Below are 25,862 nucleotides of genomic sequence, written 5' to 3'. Positions count from 1 at the left end.
CGAACTTTAGTCTTGGCGTTCTAATGATTTAGGTCGTTTTGTTAGGATGTGGCTGCACTGACAGTAAAGAACAACCAGAGACTTCTTATATTGGCAATTGGATTCTGCTTCCAAAAAATGTGCTAAAATGAAGTCATCTCATTGGGATCAAAGTCATGAAACTGAATGTGCTACGGGGGTTCCATGCTGAAGGGTCACGTCAATGGTGCAGCTCTGCACCTTCCAGAACACGGCCGAGTCAGCAGCCCAGGACAGTAGGAAGCACCTCTTAAGCACATGCACTGGAGGAGGTGGTCCAGTCATAAAGGGGAGGAGAGCAGAGTAGGGTAAAAGGAAGACCATTAGCCCCATTTTTAGACCTTCTCACTTGACCTTTTCACAATCACAACGATGAACCCCAGGAAAGATGGAGAGTTTTAAATGCAAAAGACAATTACATGGTCATTTCGCATTCATGAGTTCATTCAGGGACACAAAAAGCCTTCGAAACACAGTAAAACGCTTGGCTTTGGCCAGCTAGAGTTTACTTAGAACACTATGAAAGCAGAAAAATCTTGTTTTTGCAAAATTTCTATCCTAATATATCTCTTGCTGAGGACATTGGAGGAAGTGCTGAAACACTGATAGATAGAAATGAAACTGTCAGATTCTGAGTGTGTGTGTGTGTGTGTGTGTGTGGTGTGTGTGTGTATTAAACCTTTGTTATTTTTTTTAAGAGGAGTTTTAGGTTCATGGCAAAATTAAAAAGAAAGTACAGAGATTCTCCATATACTCCCTACCCCGAAACATGGATAGCCTCCCTCATTATCAACAGCCTCCAGTAGAGAGATGCATTTGTGATAACTGATGAACTTACACTGACACATCATTATCCCTTAAAGTCCATTGTTTACATGAGGGCTCACTCTTGGTGTTGTGCATTCAGTGGGTTTGGACACATGTATAATGAGTGCACTCACCATTATATTAATCATACATTGTACCTTCCTGCTCTAAAAACCCTCTATGCTCCACGTAGTTATCCCTCCCCTGTCTTCATAATTTTGCCTTTCCCAGAGTGTCATGTAGTTGCAGACTGGCTTCTTCCACTTAGTAATATGCAATTTAACTTTCAGGTCTTTTCATGGCTTGATAGCTCATTTCTTTCTTTTTAAAGGCTGCAGCTGCAGCATATGTAAGTTGCTGGGCTAGGGGTGGAATTGGAGCTACAGCTGCTGGCCTACATCACAGCCACAGCAACACAGGATCCAAGCCTCATCTGCGACCTACACCACAGCTCACGGCAACACTGGACCCTTAACCCACTGAGCGAGGCCAGGGATCGAACCTGTGTCCTCATGGATACTAGTCGGGTTCATTCCACGAGCCACGATGGGAACTCCTCTTTGCCCTATTTTCTTGCCTTTTGGTCTTATGTCAAAGATCAGTTGACTATATTTATGAAGGTCTATTTCTGAACTCTCTATTCTGCTCCATTAATCTGTCTGTTCTTTCACCAGTACCACCCTGTCCTGATACTACAGATTTACATGAAGTCTTGAAGTCTTGTGCTTGAAGAAGTACAAAGTTGTCAATCTTCTAACATTGTGATTATCCTTCATACTATGCTGCCTACTCTGAGTCTTTTGCCCTTCCATATAAACTTAGAATCAGCTGTCAATGCTCACAAAATAGCTTGCTGGCATTTTGATTTGGATTGTATTGAATCTACAAAGTTGAGAGCAAATGACATTTTGACAATATTGAGTCTTCCTATCCATGGACATGGAGTATCTCTCAATTAATTTAGTTCTTTGATATTGTTCATCAGAGTTTCATAGTTTTTCTCGTGTAGATTTTGTACACAATTTTTTAGGTTTATATATAAGTATTTCATTTAGAGGGATGCTAATGTAAATGATATTGTGCTTTTAACTTCAAATTTCAGTTGTTCATTGTATTACGTAGGAAAGTGATTGGCCTTAACCTTGTACCCTGCAACCTTGCTATACTTGTTTATTAGTTTCAGGAGTTTTTTTAAATCTATTCTTTTAGATAGTCCATGTAGACAGTCATGTCATCCATGAACAGAGTCAGTTTTATATTTTTCTTCCCAATTGTTATATCTTTTATGTCCCTTTACTCTCTTATTGCAGTGGCTAGAACTTCCAGTGTGAGGTTGAAGGTAAGGTGAAAGGGGACATCCTTGCCTTGGACCTTATCTTGGTGGGAAATCTTCCAGTCATTCACCATCAAGTATGATGACAGTTGTAGGATTTTGGTAGATATTTTTTATCAAGTTGAGAAGTTTCTCTCTATTCTTAGTTTACTGCAAGTTGTTTCATCATGGAAAGCGTCATTTTTCTCAAGCCCTTTTTCCTCACCACTGAATACCCAATGTCCAGCAGAGTGTCTGACATCATAGTGCATTATAGTTGGCCTTTGAACAATACAGAGGTTGGGGCGTTGACCCCTCCCACTGTAGCTGAAAATCTGCATATAACTTTACATTTGGCTCTCTATAACCCAGTTATATATCTACTGATTTAGCCAACTGTAGATCATGTAGTATTATAGTACGCATTTATTGAAAAAAAATCTGCATGTAAGTGGATCTGCACAATTCAAACCTGTCTGTATTTCGTTTATGATCAACTGTTGGGGGAATACGAAGGGAAGGAAATGAAACCACCAGAAATAATTACCATCTCTATTTCATTTAACAAAATGATGTCTAATAATAACTACAAGAACATGGTTGTCAAGTAAGAGTTATATGAACTTATAGAGCATTTAATAATCTGACCTGGATACATTCATGGTAAGTCTTGGTTGCTGAAATGGACATTTCTGAGAATGTTGCATGGAGGGCAGCTTGTGTGCAACCTGCATAAATTTCAGAAGAATCCAGAAATAAAATCTCTGAAGGTAGAGTAGATAAACTTGCTTTCTAAGGATGCAGCTTGACGTCCAAGCTCTAGCACTCCTGTGTTTGGTGATCCTTTCACCCATCTGAGTGACACTAACTTCCTTTGTGACATGGTGGGAATGGAAAAAGCTCCCAAGAGGCTGCTGGGAAATCAAATGAGACAATGCAAGAGAAAGCTCTTTGTAAATTGCTTAAGTGCCATAGAAATGTTATTTAGTTTATTGTTTCTGTAAAGCATGACTGGTAGTCCTTGAGAAAACACCATACACCACACACTGTTCTAAAAAAATGCTGGTAGAAAATTGAGGTGCTGAGCTGCAAGTGCTGGTATGATATTTGTAGTCCTTTGTTAGACTTATTCAATTCATAAAATACATAGGATGTGCCTACTACGGACCAGTCACTGTTTAAGCTGGGTGCTTAAACGGAAAATAAAATGTGCAAAACTCCAGAGCCCCATGGAGCCTACTTTCTAGAAGGGGCAAAGGAAAATAAACAAAATTAAAAATCATGTAGAATATTAGAAAACGGCAAGTTTGATTAGAAAATGGCAAAACAACAAAGTAGGAAAGGGAGATAGAGATGAGGAATACAACGTTTATATAATATTTCTAGCCTCTTTCATTGACATATGTTTTTTCTTTGTTGTTCTTTATTTATGGACAATTCTGGGGAGCCACAAGGGAAATAAAAGTTAAATTTGGGGATTATTTATGTTTGATGAGTTTTGAAGCAGGTCTTTTAAAACTTCTGGATTCTGGACCACTTTTTTTTTTTCAATTAAAGCATACTCTGACAAAAAAACTAGGAGCTTCTTTTTCTCTCCCTGCAACAATATATGCTAATGTGGCAAGAAATCAGTTTAAATTCTGGCAAAGGCATAGGTTTAGGTGCAAATAAAACAGATATTTTTGGAGGTCATAGAAGGTACTCATTCCTCAGACAGACCTCATTTTTTTTCTTTTTTTAAAAATTTATTTATATATATATTTTTTGTACTGCACAGCACGGTGACCCAGTTACGCACACATGTATACATTCTTTTTTCTCACATTATGTGTTCCATCATAATTGACTAGAGTTCCCAGTGCTACACAGCAGGATCCCATTGCTAATTCATCCCAAAGGCAACATTCTGCATCTATTTACCCCAAGTCCTAGTCCCTCTACTCCCTACCCTTCCCCCTTCACAAATACAAGCCTGTTCTCCATCTCCATGATTTTCTTTTCTGTGGAAAGGTTCCTTTGTGCCAGATATTAGATTCCAGATATAAGTGATATCATATGGTACTTGTCTTTCTCTTTCTGACTTACTTCACTCAGAATAGAGTCTCTAGTTTCATCCATGTTGCTGCAAATTTTGTTCTTTTTTATGGCTGAGTAGTATTCCATTGTGTATATATACTACATCTTCCTGATCCAATCATCTATCAGTGGACATTTGGGTTGATTCCATGTCTAGGCTATTGTGAATAGTGCTGCAATGAATATGCAGGTGCATGTGCCTTTCTTTTCTTTTTTCTTTTGGTCTTTTTGCGTTTCTTGAGCCGTTCCACGGCATATGGAGGTTCCCAGGCTAGGGGTCTAATTGGAGCTGTAGCCACCGGCCTACACCACAGCCACAGCAATGCGGGATCCCAGCCACGTCTGCGACCTACACCACAGCTCACGGCAATGCCAGATCCTTAACCCACTGAGCAAGGCCAGGGATCAAATGTGCAACCTTGTGGTTCCTAGTCAGATTCGTTAACCACTGCACCATGATGGGAACTCTGCATGTGTCTTTTTTAAGTAGAGTTTTGTCCAGATATATGCCCAAGAGTGGGATTGCTGGGTCATATGGTAGGTCTACGTATAATTTTCTAAGGTACCGCCATAGTTCTCCACAGTGGTTGTACCAGCTTACACTCCCCCCAACAGTGCAAAGGATGATCTCCACGCATAGGAACACAAGGGCTCTAGAAGAGTCTCGTCTACGATCCACACAGAAGGAGGCCCTTTGGTTGAATACCCAGCTTTATGATAAATACAAAATTCCACTATAACTTTCATAAATAGGTTAAATAAGTTGATTTACAAAAATATAAACAACAAGTGAGTCCAATTTGAAAAAACGAAATACAGATTTTTATAAATAAATAAAAAGAGTTTATTCCCTAGAACTTTTTTTGTTTTGTCTTGTGGGTTTTGTTGGTTTGTTTTTGCTATAATATTTTGTTCTCTTTTCTTTTTAGGTTTTCGTAAAAGTGTTTCTACTTTCTGGTTCCCATTTATAAGATCTGCCTTAAAAAAAATCATGAATTGATCTTCCCATGCTTGGATGGTGACAATAGCAACACTGTGGAGCATGTAGGTGAATGCTACAATTTAGAGGCAATTTTGATAGCAATTCAACTGACTTATCTCTTTAAGCATATACTTAGTCCTGTGTGTACTCTCCCACATGGTTCTGTTTGATTTATTTTGTTAAACTGGCTATTGGCCTTAATTCCTGAGATTTCAAACTGAATGATTCTTTTTTTTTTTTTTTTTTTGTCTTTTTGCTATTTCTTGGGCTGCTCCCGTGGCATATGGAGGTTCCCTGGCTAGGGGTCGAATCGGAGCTGTAGCCACCGGCCTACGCCAGAGCCACAGCAACTCGGGATCTGAGCCGCGTCTGCAACCTACACCACAGCTCACGGCAATGCCGGATCGTTAACCCACTGAGCAAGGGCAGGGACTGAACCGCAACCTCATGGTTCCTAGTCGGATTCGTTAACCACTGCGCCACGACGGAACTCCAATTCTTTGGTATTTTATTATTCTTAATATAGATAGGTACTTACCTAATATCTTAATATTTGTTTATTCATCTGTTCAGCAAATATTATTGGGCATTTATGCTATGTTGGGTAGCATTTCTCTTATCTAAATTTTGTAATGAGAACAGAACCCAACGAGTAGAAGAAGACCTTCAGGTTGTTGGGGTCCCCCCACCCTTGCATGCTACAGAGTCTGCATTACTAGAAGAGGAAGTAATTAAGGCACATGGATGTCCTAAACCTTAACTACCTGTCTTGTTCACACCTGAAACTGGTTAAGATGAAGAAGAAAGACTACTGTACAAATATGAACATGCAAATAAACTTTCTAAAATAATTTTTTAAGTTCATAAGAATTTTTAAGCTATGTTGCCTGATAGCTTATTTAATTTGGGAGGAAACATTCTAGGCAATACATCTCCTAATGCAAAAAAATCACCATGTCTTCCCCTAATATTGCCCTTTAACAAACATTTTCATATTCTACAGATACTGATGCAATGTTTCTCCACTCCCCTTAGATCTATAACAGACTGTTACCTTGTGTTTACATGGCAACTATCTGCTATGATTAGTTCTTGTCTTAAAACATGGTAAACAGTAGCCATAGAGAGGGCAAACACGTCGTCACTGATGGAGGAATTCTATCCAAAATAATAGGTTACAGCCCCCAGGTTTGGGAATAGATTTCAAGGCTCTTGATACCCAAAGATGGAACTCTAAATATCATGGGCAGCATGAATTATATAATGAGAAATTTTTAAAATCAGACAAGGTAATATATTTTCTAAAGTGAAGCCCTCTTTTCAGTAAGTGCAAATATACCACTTGGTGTTCAAGTTCAAGAAGCATAAAAGCAGCCCTCCCGGGGGAGTGTCCTGGTGCTGCTGAGTGACTGGGACTCAGACTTTTCTCTTTTCTGTGTCCCTACTGGTGAGGATTTGTCACCCTTTACTTTCCATGTTTTTTTTCACCAAAACATATTTTAAAGTTTTCTAGAAATAAATCTATACTACAGTGTTGCATATACTCTCCAAACTATTCATCTCCCAAACCTTCCAAGTAAAGTTCGGATTCACTCTCCTTTCCTCTGAATAATTAATTCAGAACCAAAAGACTCACAAAAGACACTGGAAAAATGATGTCAGGAAGGTTTTGGGTTTTTTTTTTTTTTTTTTTGAGAAAAAGTAGCTCATCTTGGGTCAGTGCTTTAGATAATAGAGTTTAACTGTGTCACAGACAGAAAAGAAATGTAATAGCAAAGCCCCAATTAAATTAAGGTGACATTTCCCCTTTTAAGGGATTATTATAAAAATGTTCATTTCTCCTCATTTCCCTTAGGCTATATTTTTGCATAGCCCCTTAGCATTTGTTTTGGAAATAGAGTTTATTTCCTTTTTCTAAGTGTGGGAACATAATGAGAATGATTCTTACCCCGGGAGGCCTACACTAGACCTTTGAATGCAGCCAAGGAGATGCAGTCATTGATGGCATCACATCAGGTGTAAAATCAGAACTGGGGTTGCCTGGAACCAGGAGGCATTCTTCCCCTTGGCATTATTTAGAAACAGGGAACATTAATCACCTGCTTTTTAAGCGTAAAAATTTATCTAAATTTGGCTTTCTCTAAAAGAGGAAGAATATAAAAATTAATGCAATGCTTTAAACGTTCCTGTCAGGCTGCAGCACAATAGGAATATTTGTTCAATGAGGTGTCATTTTCAGCCCTCCCTTTGTGCTATGGGGGCTGCCTTTCCTAAACTTGTAATTCAATATTTAATTTTTTTCCCTTTTGTATGAATCTTCTCAATTGCTCATTCATCTGCTCACTCTGTATTTATTAAGCACCTCTGTGTGCCAGGCATTGTGCTAGGAGATACTAGGTAATATGGCAGGTGGGCAGTACTTAAAGGAATCCCAAGTTAGGCACATAAATCCTAACCATCCAATGTGACTGGCTATAAGTATACCAACGTCAAGGAAGCACCAACAAACTATGCTTGTAAGTTTTGAGGGTGGTTGCTGTATGAAGTTCCCAAAGTTGTCCTAATGAGTACCACAAACTGGGTGGCTTAAAACAATAGAGATTTTTTTCTCTTACAGTTCTGGGGCTAGAAGTTCCAGATCAAGAGAGAGGCAGTGCCATGCCTCCTCTGAAGGCTCAGGGGAGAATCTGTTCCATGCCTCTTTTCTTGGCTTCTGGTGTTGCCATCAGTCCTTGGCTTCCTTGGTTGTGAATGCGTCACTCCGACCTCTGTCTCCATGGTCAGGGGCCGTCTGCCCTCCTGACAAGGATTCCCCCTCTCTGTCTGTGTTTCTTTCCTCTTCTCATATGGACATCTGTCATGTGGATTAGGGGCCCATAAGAGTCCACGATGACCTCATCTTCGCTAATTACATCTGCAATGACCCCATTTCCAAATAAGGTTACATTTGGAGGTAGGGGCCAGGGGTCAAGCCTACTTCTGTGTAGGGAGGGTAGAAACTGATCTGGGTTCTGATGGATGAGTAGGAGTTGCCAAGATGGAAGACACTGTGGGTGTCTGTGGGAGCCTGTGTGTGCCTGTCTGTGCCTGTGTGTGAAAGTGTGTATAGGAGAAGGGATATGTGTGGAGGTGTGTGTGTGGTAGTGGTGATGGGCATTCCAGGCAAAGGCAACATCATTAGCAAAGCATAATCTGTTGTTGGCAATGGCACCCGAGGAGATGGAAGTGCCCCCTTTAACCTGGGCAAGGACAGCCCAGCACTGGGTCCCCCTCTTCAGAATCCCTGTGTATCGGAAACATCAAAACACAAGCCATTTCCCCCCGGGCCCCAAAGAAATTTTTTTGCAAGTCGTTGATCAGTTGAGCAAATGGGAATACAGGAAGACAACTAGGCCCCCCAGGCCGAGGAGGCTGAGAATACACAGGGCGTGCAGGGGGAGGGAGCCAGAGGAAAGGGGTGTTTTTGTCCAAAGCTGGCCACACAAATCACCCAGATTGGTGTTTAGACAAATTGGGTTCCTCTTACAACTGCAACCCCCTTCCCAGGTGGTAACATTCTGAGGGTGCTCAGAACTGCCCCAGTGTGGCATCCTGAGATGGAAACATGAGGTATGGCCTGGCCTGCCCCCCCCCGGGTGTGGAGGTCAGCCCCTTGCAGGGTCTGAGGAGTCCGCCAGCACTGAGGAGTCCTGGCCGGGACCAGCTTTCAGCCTGTCCCACCCAGCAGACATGGTCTATGTCCCTGAATGGCGAGGCTGCCCTTTAGCCAGGGACGGCATCTTCTAATTTTCCAATGGAAATCCCTGGTATCTGGACTGGACCTGTGTGTGTCCTCTTGTCCCAGCACATAGATGCTACAGCCTGGGGCGAAAAGGGAGGGTGGGGCCGGTTCATGAGAGCTGTAGGCTGGCACCTGCCCTGGTGTGCGATGCTCTTTCTGTTTACTGCCTTGTCTCTCCTACAGCCTGTAAGGGCAGAGCACATTCTTTGCCAAGGTTTGTGGTCATCGTGTGGTGGCTGGTGGTGGTCTGCACATCTGATTACTCCTCAACTCCAGTGGGCTTACGCTTGGGTTGACCAAGGAAACCATCTGTGGTGTCACCTCCTCTTCCCCTGAACATCCAAACCCCCACCTAGGCAGCCTGAGCTTCTCAAGACCTGTGGTCCTTGTCATCTTTCCCCAAATACCTTGCCTCTCCTATCTCCCCATCCAACTTCTCCATCACCCAGATCTTGGCTACGTAGGAAGAATGAACCTGTTTTATGTTAGACCTTAAAAATAATTTAAAAATATAACTCTGCATGGCTTTACACTCTTGTGAGAAACAGGCAAAGATGATGCATATATGCAGTCCATCCTGTCTGAGCCAGTGGGGAGCGGCTGGGCTGCACAACAATGTTCTTTTCCTTCCTTGTTGACTGTCCCGACTTCCTCTTGAGGACAGTGAAAGAACTGGGAGGGGCACCGTATAGAGACCTGCATTAGGGTGTTAGGACCTGCCCTTCACAGCTGCCCAATTTCCCTAAGGCACAAGCCACAAGCGCTGCCATCAGAAGACAAAGAAACCCAGGCATATGAATGCGCACATGCATTAAAAGTAACACGTGTTAAATAGAAAACCTGCTCATCCCGCCAGCCAGGAGTGCTCTCTATGCAAGGATTCCTGTATAAGAGCCACTGCTTGGTACTGAATGCTTCCACTTATCCCTGTATTAAGACATAGAGCTTTTATCTTTTAGGAAGTCACTCTTCATAGATTTTTTTTTTCTGAATAGATTTTTAAACATGTATCCCAAACACCGTGCCAATATGTCTACCAGTCCCAAGTAGTTTTCACAGCTTGGGACAACTGAAGACATAGCGAGTATTCATTTGTCAACTTCTATTAAGGTTCCAGTTCTACCAGACATGCTTACCTTTTGTCAGTGCAATGACAGAATTCACACCCCTCTCAAATAGGCTATTCTATTAGAAATGCATATTTTAGATACTTCCACGGTAATTCTTAACCTTACTTGTTCATTCGTAAGTATAAGAGTTATAAAGTTAATTATAATGAAACCTTAAAATTATTTGTACAAGTTTTGCCTGAAACGTTTAGAATCGAAGATGTTACTTCACCAACAGTTAAGTAGTAGAGCAGCTGAAAGATCCAACACGCTCTGGGAATTTCTGACCTTAGAGTCCAACACTGCCGGCATGGAACCTGCCCAAAGGCTACTGTCATCCTCAGTGGTGACGTATGGCTCAGCCGCAACAGGAGTCAGGATGAGGAGCACACCGGACACGGCGTGAAAAGAGAGCCAAATACTCCAAAGCCTCTAGAAAGCGGGTGGGTCAAAGAAGAAGCTGGGTTCTTAAAAACCAAAGTGTATGAAGCCCAACTGGATCAATTTTCCTTTCAGTGCCAAAGGCATTGGAATTAAAAGCCAATGTCCTAATCTGTTCTTCTCGGACTTTGCTGTGCGCTTGAATCACCTGGGGATTTTGTTAAAAAGAAGATGGTGGGCTCTAGCGTCCTTATTTCTAAAATCTTGGCGGTTCCCACAGAGGCGCAGTGGGTTCAGAATCCGACTACAGTGGCTCAGGTTGCCATGGAGGCACAGGTTTCCTCCCTAACCCTGCAGGTGGGTTAAAGGATCTGGTGTTGCCTTAACTGTGGCATAGTGCGCAGCTGTGGCTTGGATGCAACCTCTGGAATGTCCATGTGCTGAGGGGCAGCCATGAAAAAAGCAAATCAAATCAAAAATAAAATCCAGGTGATTCCTGTTATCCACACACCATAATCTGGTCAGCAAGGACTACCAGCCTCTTTCCACAAACCACAGAAAATCCCACCTTTGATCTCAGACGAAACTTTGCACGGGTTCTCCGTACCCATTGAAAAATTAAGTGTGGCTTGCTTTTCACTTTTGCCCAAACCAGGGGTCAGAAAAACACCAGGTTTTTAAAAAAGTAAGCAGCTGTTGAGTGAAAGGAAACAAATCCCTATTCAGCAAACTGTCAAGGCATCCATGCTAAATAGCACGTTTGGAAAGCTGAGATTCCTGTTTCTCATTCCAAGGTGTTTATCCTTGAGGAGGAAAAGCCGATGCTCAGCTCTAAGGAACAGAGGGACAGCCACCCAGGCACTGGAGGGAGTGTGAGTGCTGCAGGCAGTGCAGCAGGGCTTCCCAACACCCATCTGATGCGATGCAAGCCCTGAGAGCGAGTGGGAAAGCACGTCCCCAGAACAAATGGGGGCAGAGAATCGGCCTAAACGGTTTCTTATTGCCTCGTAAATTACATTCCATAAAGAACATGGTCCAAACGCTGCCTGAGTTATTTACCTACAAAGCCTAGAGACTTTAGTGCAAGGATCCAAAAAGAACGGATGGAGCTGGCATTTTTAATTTTCAAAAGATGCCTTTAGAAGTGGTCATAGACCTTTTCAGCTTATTTATGGGCTCACCTGCCTAATTTTGTCTGTGCACGTGTTTAGGGAACTCACTACAAGCTACAGAAATTAGTGTCACCTCGTTTTCCACCCTGTTTTCACAGAGCTATTAAGTGCAAACTAAATGCAGTTCGAAACAAAGAAATGAGCGCTCTTTATTTCTAGGAAGCAGAAGTCACCTGTTTGGGGTGGACCTATATTTATTCTTCCTGGAAGTAATGATTCCTTTCAATGCAAACAGCCTGAGATTTATGAGCGGGGTTTCTTCCTGTCTTTGGAAGCAAGTCTGGAAGTAGCTAACTCAGCAAGGTGAGCTCAATACAGTTTGGAATTTCCTTACAACTCAGCTTAAATCACACAATTGGCTTGAGAGACAACTATTTAATTCCAGAAGGCTCTCTCACCCTGAATTACTATTACAGAGATCTGTCCCCTAACAGCTATTCTGACTTTTAAATGTAAGAAAATAACTTCCTTCCAACAAATTAATGTCTTTGGATTTAGACAAGGGTGAGAATGAGAGGAACAGAACTTGATTTTAGGCAGAAAAGTTATTTAAAACCTAGAGCTAAAAATACATATATTAACCATTGCTAAAGAGAACAACTTGGAATGAGAGCATGGAAAAAATGTGTTTCTAACTCAAATAAAAATAGCTAAAAAATATCCTGAAGTCCATGGGTGTAATTAGTCCCGTGGTTCCCTGAAATCTAAACTAAGGAAACAAAACCTCTAAAAAATGGCCTTTTTAAAGAGTATGGCCCCTGGGAATCTAGGCTCATTTCAAATTTGTACTTATGGAAGCAGAAAGGGTTGAGATATTCATGTCCTGATTGTAATGGAAGCCACGGAATCAGATCTGTCCAAAAGATTTCTTTCTTGGAATCAACACAACCTATTTACACAGTCTCCAATGTATGCTCCCTTTCCTCTTAGAATCACCTTCCTAAGAAGCCAAGGTGAATTTCAGATGAATCAGCTTATCCATTCATCATCATCCATCCATCCATCCATCCACCCACCATTCTACCATTTATTCATTCATTCATTCATTCATTCATTCAAGAAACATTTACGTAGTACCATTCAAGTGCCAAGCACACTGCTAGGCATTAGGGATAAAAGCAGAACAAGATACACTTCTCTTCTGTGTTCGTTTTCCCGCTGCTTCCAGAAAGATTTAATCACCCCCTCTTTTGCACTGCCAATGCTAATCTGTATGTTTAAAAATTCAACTGGGTGAAAAACAGGGTTACGATCCTCTTGCTAAAACTAAAACCGGATCCAAGACTCCTTCGAGAACGAGAAGGCCAGTCCATCTCCAGTCTAGTTTTTTTTACACATCTAGTTCCCTTTTATGACTGTGGGTTCCAGGTGGAAGAAATTCTGCCTGTTTCAGTAATCAAGTTTCTCTACCTTTCAGGCATATTAGACAAATATTGAGTGAGTGAAAGAAGGAAGGTATGCCTTTGATTCTTGAGCGCACTATATAGTCTGACACAGAGTATCTATCCTCCAGAAATACTGACTACGGGAAACAAATCACAGAGTGAGTCAACATCTAGTGAACGAGGCAGATATGGAAATGGATCATTAAGTCTGGTTAGGTCTCATCTATACAGAAGTCTGTCAAAGCACAGTTGTAGCATGCAGGAGAAATTTATAAGCACAATTTGTCTGAAAGCCAGCATACTGGCAAATCTTCCCAGCATTAGGAAATCTCACGGTAAGGCGGACTCGGTCAAGTTGTCAGTCACTTTGTTGTCGACGGCTTGTGAATGGAACCAGACCTCTGGGGCCAGGTCAGGTACTTTATGGTTTGCTTCTGCCAGCAGTATATACACTATCCTTTGTTCTAATCAGTCAGAGAATATTCAGGTTTTCATTGATAGTCTTATTAAAGGTTTTCTTTAAAGACACTCATTTTCTTTATTTTAACATACTGTTTAATCAAAATTATCTGTGTTCCTGGGATTAAAGCAGAAGTTTTTCAACAAGGTTTATTAAAAAAAAAATCCCAGGAACCTCTTCTTACCTGCCTCCCAACTACTTTAACTTTTAACTACTTCTATTTGATTATTTCTTTTGCTTATATTTGTCTCTCTCTTAATAATGTGTTCATACTGTTTTGTTACTTTTTTTTTTTTAGTTCTCTGTAGAAGACTAGAATTTAGGTTTTTCAGCCCTCCCCATTCCAGCATGCAGGTGTGCACATGTGTGTGCACACGCACCACACACACACACACTCCCCTCTCAATATTCTTTTTGTGCAGTTCTGTTGCAGTGCTGGCTTGGATCTGCACATGGATCTGTATAGGGAGCTACTCACCTCCGAGTCATGTAGTGACCTGTTACATTTCTTTCACCTGCCATTTTTACATCTGCAAAGTTAGTGTGGGTTGGTTGATTGTGGGGGTTATTTAACTTTTTAGGTACCTATTAATAATTAACTACCAGACTCTTTCCCGTAAGTGTAAATCTCCTTTTAACAACCACGCACATTTGGTATGACATTGGTTCTCCGTTTCTGAGTCACCCCTCCCAAGTCCTCTGGCTTCCTGAGCCAATCCAAAGTCACTGTTCTCTTTATTTACTGTTGCAGTGTCTTCCTAAGATCTGTTTTCATCATCCTCTTGGGGATTCCCTTGCTACTCTTTGGATTTGTTCACTTGTTTCCTGGGTCCAATGTCTTTTTGATGGATATATTCCTTTGTTTTAGCAGATTTTTTTTTTCCAGTATCTTCCTGAGAAAAGATACGAGGGAGGGAACTCTTTGGACCATGAATGTCTGACAATGTCTTTATTGTATCTTTCACTTAATGATGGTGGGGCTGGGTATAGCACACTAGACTGAAAATTGAGCCCCTAAGAATTCTGAAGGCATGCATTGATTGTTCATCTCCACTTTTCAGTGTGGTGCTGAGAAGTTCAATGCTATTCTGAATCTTATTTGTTTTGATTTTCTGAAAGCCTTATGAAAATGCTTCTTTGTCTTGAGTATCCTGAAATTTAATGATCATGTGTGCAGGCTTGCGCTTTTTCTATTCATTTTGCTAACACTTGGTAGTCCCTTTAATGTGGAAACTCATGCACTTACATTCTGGAATTTTATTGGAATCATTTCTTGGATTATTTTCTCCTCTTTGTTTTCAGTTTCTTTCTTTGTGAAATTCCTGTCGCTTGGTTTTGGGCCCCCTGGATTAATAATCTATTTTAAAACATTTTTCTCTCATTGCTCGCTTATTTGTCTTTTCTCCTTTCAAGAGGGTTTTCTGAAATTTATCTTTCAATTCATCTGTTGAGATTTGCCTGCTTTCCTATCACACTGGAAAATTTTTTAAAGATTCCTTTCTGCTTTCTGAATGTTCCTTTATAAAGGCTCCTTTTCTTGTTTCATGAATGTAATAATCAATTTTTTTGAAGTGTTCCTCTTTCTGCATTGTGTGTTTGTATTCCAATTTTCTTTTTCTTTTTTTTCCACTTCTGACTTTCAAGTATTTCCTAAAACAACTGGTCATCTTTCACTATCTGCTCACATATGAGTGGGTCTATAAAGTGCCACTGAAAGGTCTTTGTGAAGAGGGCTTGCTGTCAGATGAAATTCATTATAGAACAAGCAGGTGGTCATTTTATGGGGGTGTTGAGAGCAATAAGAATTTCCAGGTCCCCCTTATCTCATAATCAGTCAGATCCTCCAAAGGAAAAAAAGTAACTTCCAATATGCAGTCTACGTGCTTTTATTGTGACTGCCTGAATAAAGGCATCAAATAGTGAAAGAGATGAAGGTGGAGGTTATTTCAGATTGGTGTGTAAAATTCCACGTACTTTCTCTATTTTGAGCATAGTTGGTGCTCCTGGAGCCAGCTTGCCCCAGGTCACAAAAGGCTAATTATTAAGCATCTCTTTCCAATTCCCTGATCAGAGATGTTATGTAGTTAGCTTGAAATGACTGGGTGGGAGTGTTTCTCCCTCTGAAGTTGGCGATGGCTATAAATAGTCTCCCCCCAAACCCCAAGTGGATTATCAACATAACCAGTGCTCCGGGGAGCACACTAAGCCTGCCCCCAGCTGTGTCTGGTCTTTCCCAGGCCAGAACTCCTCCCATTTACCCCTGGAAGAAGAAACCAAAAGTTCCCCTCTAAGAACTTTTAGTCTCCTGCCAGGGTTGGGGGAAGGACGCATGCTTACAGGTTTGTGCCCAGTAGGAGAGAACGGGCATCCAGTACCTAACCGACCCTTGGGTTTTCAAACCCCACTCCTATTTTGCACCCTCTCTTCACCTGTGCTTTGAAAAGCACATGGCACCACCACCCCAGGCTTCTAAAGCACAGTCAGGTTGCTTCTTGTCTTTACCTGCTGCTGGATGAGCTTCGGCTTTCCAGGATCTGCCAAGACAGTGGCCATTCATCCATTTCCCAAGGTGCAAAATTAGGTTCTGTTGTCTCCTCTTCGTTGAGGGTTTATACTTGTTTGCTTTTGTTTGTTTTTTTTTTTTTTGTTTTGTTTTTTTTTTTACAGTCCATTTAGAGGTTTGAGGGAGGAGCATGGTACACATAAGCTCAATTTTCCATTTTTCATCCTCAAGTTGAACTGAAGAGTTCACGGTGTATTTGGGGCAGGCCAAGAGTCAGAGTGGTCCGGAAACATTCCTCCTAGCCTGAGCCCACCCAGAAGTACCTCTCATGACCCTGGGCAGCCCTACAGCCAAAGTGGACCTTCTTGGGCTCCAGCTATCCAGGCTGGGACCATCTTGGGCAGGGCAGAACTAGATTCTTCGAGGAGGGATTAACCATGTGTGGGCTAAGTACTTACTTGATGCTATTCAGGGCTTGGCCCACTGCTAAAACTTGGTAACTCTGACTCTCTGAAAATTCCCTCTTAGGGGCCTTTGTGAAACACATAACGTATTTTCTCTGGGAAAAGTTCCCAAGTACCAGGGCAACCTGAAGACATCCTGTGGCTTTGAGCCATTACCTGTTGGTCTATAAATTGGTCAGGATTTATTTGGCAATTGAGAAATAACTAATCTTGCTCCTGCTCCACGCACCTTCGGGGTTCACACCATTCATCTTGTTAAATTCAGTTTTTCAGCTTCAAGAGGTAAGGAGGCATCTCAGCATGAAGAACTGTGAAGAACAAACGGTATTTCGGGGCAGATTACTTCATAAAAATGAGGGCTGGACAAGGAGAAAGCCTTGCGGATTCCTTTCGCTCTATGCCCGTGGACCTAGTGGTGGTGAGGGGAGCGTGGCTGATTATTGGGCGCTGGAAAAGTTTTTCACTTGTGGTCAGGAGATTGGCAACAATTCCCAGGACAAGAAAACACTCCTGGGGCAGCAGGCGGCCATGTAGCACCAAAGTACAACCGGCATCACGCTCCGAAGCATCACCCCAGATTCCAAGGGGCCCTTGTTTCCTGCACGGTGACCAGTGTGTGACACGGGGGCCTTCGGGCCAGCCATTTCCATGCGCTTCCCGACTGCATGTCCACGAGAACTTCGTGCTGAGACAAGAGGAAGAGGAATCCGCCCCTTAAGATTTATCTGATGGGGGGGGAGGGAGTGGGAGGGATCGGGAGCTTGGGCTTATCAGACACAACCTAGAATAGATTTACAAGGAGATCCTGCTGAATAGCATTGAGAACTATGTCTAGATACTCATGTTGCAACAGAAGAAAGGGTGGGGGAAAAAACTGTAATTGTAATGTATACATGTAAGGATAACCTGACCCCCTTGCTGTACAGTGGGAAAATAAAATAAAAAAAAAGACCTAAAAAAAAAAAAAAAGATTTATCTTTCCCGTGTGGAAACCGAGTTGTGAAATGATTTCACCAGGAAAAAGCGGCACCCATAGAGGAGGAGGAGAGTAAACTGTCCATTTTATAAACATTCGGGGTTAGAAATAGGTGGGTCCCAACCTCTGCTCCACCTGTTTCTAGCCATCTGTCCTTTGGGCAACTGTCCTTCTCTAAGCTTCACTGTCTTCTGGAAAATGAAGGAATAAGAAGCCAGGGATGCTCCTGGGAGGAGCAGGTGAAAAGCAGGAGCCCACAGGCTGGTTCGTAAGCTCCCTAAGCGTTTGCTATTATGAGTGGTTCCCGTGGGTAGCATGTCTGCCCCCGTCAGCTCCGAGTCATTCCCAGGCAGCTGCTTTTGAGGCTATGAATCCAGAAGCAGGGTGACTGCTCCCCGAGAAAGCAGAGAAGGACCCAGCGAACCTGAGGAAGACGCAGAGTGGACATTAAACATTTACTAAGCACCCAGAGCACACCCCAAAGCAGATGGATTTCTCTCGAGGAACTTGCCAGTCAACTTAAAGCATTAAACATCCATCTGAAGCACAAACGGGCCCTTATTTAATCACCAGTGAGAGGTGCCACAGGAAGCACACCGCATGCTCCCGGGGCTGCCAGGGCTGCATCTTCCCCATCACTTTCGCTCTCCTCTGTTTTACACCCACACAGTTGAACGGCCGGGCCCTGCCTCTCCAAGATAAACAGCCTCAGCAACGGTATGGTATGTCTTGGCTTGAGAACAGGCATGCTTCATCAAATCCATACACCCAGCAAACATATTGTGTGGAAAGCTCCCAAGCTTGAAGCTCGGCTTGGTCTTTGCTCCTCTCTTGGCATTTGTAATTTGTTTTGAATCATGAAACTTCCCGTGTGTGTGTGTGTGTGTGTGTGTGTGCGTGCGTGCGTGCACGAGTGCTAATGCACACATGAGTGCACATATATTTCTACTAAGAAAGGACCTAATTAGTCCACTTCTACTTTCAATCAGAGTTATTATCACTAGAGAAAATCACTTTGGATTTCATCACATTCTATGCAAGACACTCACTCACTCTGAACATAGCAGGTATAATCACATACTCTAGCATAAAAATCTTGAAATGTCCTGTGAAAATTTGTAAGTTTTAAAGCAATGCTGATCCATATTGATCCATATCAATGGTGTGGCCTCTTTGTAGGATCACAGCGTTTTCTTTTTCTTTCTTTCTTTTTTTTTTGCTTTTCAGGGCTGCATCCACGGCATATGGAGGTTCCCAGAGCTGTAGCCTCCAACCTACACCACAGCCACAGCAACTCGGGATCCGAGCTGCGTCTGAGACCTACACCACAGCTCATGGCAACGTCAGATCCTTAACCCACTGAGCGAGGCCAGGGATCGAACCTGCAACCTTATCGTCTCTAGTCAGATTCATTTCCGATGTGCCACAACGGGAACACCTTCTTTTTCTTTTTAAAATAGACTTGACTTTTGGACATGTTTCAGGTTCACAAAGACATTGAACCGAACATAGAGAGATTTTCTGTACACCCCTGAACACACACAAGCACAGCCTTCCCCAGTATCAACATCCCCCACCAGAGTGGACCTTTGTGACAAGTGATGAAGCTGCATGGACACACCATCACCATCATCCAAAGTCCACAGGTTACCTTGGGGCTCACGTGGCTGTTTGCTGTACATTCTGGACATTTTGACAAATGTATAATGACACAGGTCTGTGGTTAATTTTAATGGTTTTTAAGGCTTTACTAAGTTGAAAGAATAGGACATGACTAGAGATTTCCCTTCCCAGGTTACACAGGCAGAACTGTCCCTGCCAAGAAACAATTCTTAGCTACCTCTCTCCTCAGAACACTGTCTAATGATATAACAAGGCTCTACCTTAAGATCCTCTTTACAGAACTCTCAGATGTTCACTGTCAATAAATGCCTATGTTTTCAGGGACGGAGCCAGCACTGTGATTCTCTTCCCCGTAACTAAAATTGTTCAGCAGCTCTGCTTCTCAACCGTTTATCCTCCACCACGCCAACTCCTATTCTTTCCAAGGTCAAGTTGGCACAGTGGCGGTTTTGGCTGAATGGAGCCTTGACACCTGCCTGACGGGCAGTCACTTCTTCCGCTTTTCTAGTTCCCACCCGTTGCTGCCCAGAGCCAGAGGGTCCTTGGTGTTCCTGTCCCCACTGCCCCCTGCACCAGCACTACTCACATGTCCCTGGTTACTGCCCCGTAACTCTGTGGTTTGCTCAGCCACCTCCTCACTCACGCTCCCGAGTCGACAAGCCATGTCTGCAAACCATGACTCCTTCCTTTTTCTCATGAAAAATTTAGACGAAGCAATCTCTGGCATCCTTCCTTGGGTACCCAAATGGATGCTGATTTAATCCTATGTCTGTTCTCTCTAGATATTGAGGCAGAGAAAGTTCTAGATTTCACTGGCTCCCTTACACTTTTACAATATCAAACACCTCCTAAACTATAAGCAATGTGAAAAATGGACTATATAAACTATAAGCAATGTGGAAAATGGACTATTTTGTTTGCAAGCTGAAGAATCACATACAAACGAGCATTTATTTATTTATTTAGTAGGGAAAAAAACCATTCTCGATTGCCTATATGGGACCATTCCTGGCCACTGGAGGGCTATTGCTTTACACAGTACCGGGTGGAGAGGCATGGTTATGGAAATAGAGCTTGGGACAGCTGCCAACATGAACATGTATTATATAAACACAGCTCAAATTACCTTCATGTATTTTGAGTTTAGAAATCTCCCCAATCCCCAGGTGAAAAACATTCCTGCAAGTATCTAAGTCTGGAATATCATGAAGTGAATGGACAGTGCAATCAGTGCTAAAAGGACCATTAGGTGATTCTCATGCTTCATGCAAATCGCCTACTTTGCCAAGGAGCAGGAGAGCCAGCTATCGTAGTTCGTTTAACTTTTCAAATTTCCAGATGCCGCTCTTGTCTCTGCTCCTGTTTGGACACCTGCCATTATGTTCCCTTTCCAATATCATCTAGCGTCCCACCTCCTCTCCCAGATGCTACTGCCTTCTCCTCGTCTTTACCGTATTACCTAAAATGAATAGGGGTACGCTACAGTGCACCGAAGAGACAACTCCCCCCAATCCTGCTGCAGATCCAAGTGGCCTTTCAACTGAGAGATGGCCAGTGTGGCTTTCCTTGAGAAAAAGAGCTACCCAAACCAGAAGTGGCCTATCTGGCTTCATTTTGGTCCCATGTACCTTGTTCCCAGAAGCTGGGAACACCTCTGATTGCTGGGTGGCTGGCCATGGTCCCCTGGGAACAAAATAAGCCCTGGTCATCTCTGGCAGCTACTCCTGGTTTGGGAAGGAGAGGAGATTAGCCATGTATCGCTAATGAGAATGCCAGAATCTGACTTGGGACTCTGAACAGGGAAAAGCCCTTCTATCAAGTCAGAGCTTCAGGCCATCTCCTGCTCTGGTCTCTCCCACCGCATAAAAGGGTGTCTCCGCATAGGACCCCTCTACCGGCTTGTTATCACCCCTGGCCATTCTCACGGTCGCCTGGTCAAGTGAGATCTCTGTTCAACAGCAACCTTCTACTAATACGTCATATTTTTGAAGCTGCTTCCCTCATTTCATTCCGAATGCAGAGTTAATCTTCTACACGAGGCAACGGTATGATATCCTGTCCACGGTGGGCTGGCTCTGCTGTTAGAAAACAGCTTGTTGTTTGTTTGCTTTAAAATGAGAACACATTCTTCAACTAAAATCTTAGGTGAACGACTGCTATACACATGAGATAAAAGTGCACCTGCTTTAGCAGAAACCAAGTACATCAATTCTACAGTCTGTCTTGCCTTATTTCTAGGAGCAGCCCCTGAAATAGCCATGTGGACTCCTTGGAGCACATCAAGGATGGCCTGGAGAGCTCAGAACTAGATCACTGGTCACCTTCTTTTTGCGACTTTATTATGACTTCATAATAAAGTTGGACCATCCAGTTTCACACACCACTTAATGCCTGTATGTTTTCGTGTGTTTCCATGTACAAATAACATTAGCCTCAAATACACAGATTGAGGCATAACCAAGAGGATGTTCGCTAACAATAATTGATGAAATAAAGCAAAATACATAACTAAGATCAAAGCCCATGCGTTTACTTCATGTGGCAGCTATCTCTCCAGATATACTGGGCAACCACACCCTCGGTTACCCAGGTTCTTTTTCCCTTGTCACTTTCCTTCTCTTTATTCTCAAAATCCTCAGCTCTATTTTCTCTTATATTCCACTTTGCTCCCTTCTTTCTCCAGATCTTCCTTGCTTTCTTTTTGCCTCCCTTTTCTCTTCATCTTTAGGTCTTTCACTTTCTTTCTTATTATGTTTGTGTTTGGCATTTTCTCAGCTTCTATCTGCTCCTTCAGTGTCAGTCAGGCTAGACTAAGTCACGGTGCAGTAACAAACATCCCCCAAATCTCAGAGGCTTCAAGCAATGAAAGTTCACTTTCCACATGTCCATCACAGTTTGGCAGGGGGCTTGGCACATTGTAGTCACCCAACAAGCCAGACTGACAGAGTAGCTTTTTTTCTCAAACAGTGCTGGAGCAAAGAAAAAATGTGGGGAAACACACATTGTTTCCAGAAGTTTCCACCTCAACGTGAAATACATGTCACCTCCCTCACATTTCACTGTCAAAGCAAGTTACACAGATACACTTTAAGTTGATGAAGGAAGAGGACTTGGGTCATGTGTCTCTAGGTTGAGAGTCCAAATGTAAAGACATGCCGCTGATGAGTAATACCACAGTCATTATGTAAATGCTGCAGAGCCGGTTCAGAATCCTCCCAGATTCAGAATCCTTCTAATTTCCTTTCCACCCATCCCCGTCCCTTGCTCTCCTCATCTAGCCCTGTTTGAGATCCTTTCTGATTTCCTCCTCGTCCTCAGCCCTTCATGTGGTGGCAAAACCACGGATGGACAGAGGAAGTATCTCTTAGAGGCAGAGAGAGAGAGTGAGAACGTGGTTTAAATACATAGTCTCTGCTGGAACCTGGTGACTGCCCTATAAGCAAGAGAGAAGGCTGTGTCAGGACCCTAAAGCTGTAGGGTCCTAGTTCAGGCTCCCCCCTCACTGAAAGATGCAGTCCTGGTGGACACTGCTCTTTCCCAGCAGTTGGTGCTAAGGTCATGCAGCCTAGGGCTCACCTGGAGCACACGCTCCCTGTCTCCGATCTGCATGGCTCCATATGAAGATCACTTAAATAAACTCTCTTCCTTCCTAACCATCATTTAGCTGCTGCCCTCCCCAAGTAAGTCAGGTAAAACCATTCCTACTGTATTTAGGATAGTAAAGAAATAAAGCAAAAAGTAAGAAGGGGTTACTTAGTATCAGTTACTGTAAAAATGAATCCCAGGAAATAGCTATATTGTAAAATGACAGGGAGAGCTCTAGGGTAAAGCCACATCTTAGGGATCAGTAAAACATACCTGGGAGATGAAGAAAGGCAAGTACATTTTATTTGGGTCTGAATGTCATTCATTCATACTGCTTGGTAAGATAGCACTGGGGACCAGCAAACCAGGAGCCAAAATGGCTACTACACCTGCCTCCTATCTCCATCCTGTTGAAGAGTCACGTGCAGTTTTGCATCTCAGGCTTCCTTTCTGGGTAGCATATGACGGCATAGGGCCATGGAGACATTTGTGAAGTGTTGACAGCAGGAAGGTCCGTCAAAAAATTCTATTGTGTTACCTGGAGTGCTATGAGTCAAATCAGCTATGGGCTGTGTGGCATGATTAGATAACAAGGTGGTCAAACATTAGGAGTGGTTACATATAAATGGATGCTTCTATGAGGGGATAAAGGACACACATTAGGAAAGTTTCTCAAGTGTCTCCCTCAATGTTTACTATGTTGATGCAATTTTACACCTAGGGGATTATTCCTTTGAGAATAAAGGTTGTTTTTTTGTTTGTTTGTTGTTTTGTTTTTTTTAGTTTTCAGAGGGACCAATTAAAGAAAAACAGTATTCCTGGGAGACACAATGATAATTTTTGTTTGCTTGATTTTGGCTGTACCTGCGGCATGCAGAGTTCCACTTCCTGGTCCAGGGATCAAACTCGCACCATAGCAGTAACCATGCCAGGTCCTTAACCCACTGCACCACCAGGAAACTCCCAACAATGCTGATTTTTAAGCCATCATTGACTAATGCTTTAGTGTAAAGTTCACTGACAGCATAATTCTGGGCTAGGCAGCTACCTGGAAAATGGGACGTGAAGAGTCCTGGGTCCCGGGAGGAGATGGTTAGTCTTAAAAAGCAGAAGGAACCGAGACAGGATTGGCCACCTTCTCATTTTTCCCGAGGAACAGCTCTGACTTTTCTCAAGACACACTAGAGAATTGCCTGTGATACAGAAACAAAACTAAGTTTTCCAAAGCTGTGTGTTAGTCCTATTCCTTGGGCCACCAGATGTATTCCAGATTTTCCCTGAGGGTGAGTCAGTTTGCTGGGAAGTGTGCCTTCAAGCTGTTGGTTCTAAGATGCAGGGCAGGAAGCTGAACTGAGGGTCAGACTGGGAGAAGGAGCTCAGTGGAAGCTGAGGGCATGGAGCCACATCAGTGTGGGGGTGGCATGACCCTGGCTGAGCCAGTCATTGACTATGTCAAGCCCATGGGGGTGTGTAAGGAGAGGTGCCTGGCTTGGAGCTGAGACTGGGGAACTGTTGAGTTTTTTAAATTTTTTTATCAATTTTTTTTTCTTTCAATTTTTGGCCACACCAGTGGCATATGGAACTTCCCAGGCCAGGAATCTGAGTCACAGCTGCAACCTATGCCACAGCTGCAGCAACGCCAGATTCATAACCCACTGAGCCATAGGGAGAACCCCACTGTTGAGTATTCATAGCAGTTCCAAACACTTTCAAAGACATAACTGTGCTGGAAATTGTTTTTTTAAGGAGCTAGAGACAAAGTCCTTTTATTCAGCATTTGATAATTCTATTTACAACGGAGAAATCAGAGGTGAATACATTATTTCAATAAGACAAACCAGTTCTATGTAGGAAATCAAGACTTACTAATTAATGAATTTAAAATGCACAATTAGTAATACCTTATCAAATTTTCTATCAAATCAACCACTTTCTACTGTTTTGTATATAAGTCATAATAAACTGTACAATACTAACATGCATTAGCTCTCATTCGAGGAGAAAGATAATATCCCTTAGCCTTTACCTCTCTTGTTTACTTCCTTTGTCCCCCCCGTCAATGCTCCGTCTAGCGTCGGTACTTAATTTTTTCTTTTCTCGTTTTGTAAGTTAATCTGCTCTCTGGCTCAGTTCCTTAGATGAAAAATATTGACAAGTGCCTGATTTTAGAGAACCAGAGATGCTGAGATAGAAAAGCCAAGGAGAAAAGGTGACCCAGTGCTGGCTGCCTCTGCTGGAGAGAAGGCTCCGTGTCTCCTCTGCCACAGGCCCCCAGCCTCTGCACACGTCTGCTTTCCATCTGCTTCCAGAACAAACAAACTGCCCTGGGCGAAGCAGTAGCCAACAACACCAGTTTTTCATGGGAGTGACTCACGGCCCGGAGAACTGAGTCATTCTGCACTGCTAGCAAGCTTACACTCAGGGCTTAGCATAATCATCGCTTCCCCTGTGCACCCCCAGCCCCCCAGCTTTGAGGATTTGGACCACATTAAGTGATCTAGAGACTAAAGGGGGGGAGAGACAACATGGGTGTAAACTGCAGCGGGCAGGGAAGCCTCCACCGAATTGCAGGCATCACGTGTTTACATTTCAAGACAGGAGGAAAAAAAAGATGTGTGCTGCTTTTAAACAAGGGATTTTCAGCATAGAAGGCAACTGGAAGAATTCTAATGTGTTATTGCCTCTTAGTAAATACTACTTCCTCCAAGAAACTGACACAATTGGGTTTGGGGGTATTTTCCTACTCTTATGAAGATGGTCGAAAATTGATTCGCATTTCAGATTTTTTTTTGACTCACTGAATATACATCATGTCATCAGACCCATTCTATTAAATGTCATCGTAGAAGCAAGCTCATGAGACTGAAGCTAGAACTTGAGTCTAAATGTCAGATGTAGGGCAGGTATAAAGGACAATTTTGATCATAATTTGGAGTCAAAATGATTCCCTTTGGGGTCTTTTCCTATAACAATCTTTTTCAGAGAGCTCGTGGTTTATCTGCTCGCTCTAAATAAAGCATATTATTTTTCATAAGTGAAAAAAGTGAGTTTTTATGATCGAAAGATAGTAAATACAGCCCATATATCAGAAGCAATAGATTCTCTTTATAAAAGACAATGCAAAAACCTTTCCAGACATTATTTTTACAAGAATCTGCCAAGATCTCTGACTCTTTGAAAGAGAGAGAGAGAGAATGAGATAGGCACAGGGAGTGTTTCTCAGAAGCC

The sequence above is a fragment of the Sus scrofa genome, chromosome 11 (assembly GCF_000003025.6).
Source record: "Sus scrofa isolate TJ Tabasco breed Duroc chromosome 11, Sscrofa11.1, whole genome shotgun sequence".
Lineage (NCBI taxonomy): Eukaryota > Metazoa > Chordata > Mammalia > Artiodactyla > Suidae > Sus > Sus scrofa.
The sequence above is the reverse complement of the archived record's forward strand: the minus strand, read 5'-3'. Positions refer to the sequence as shown.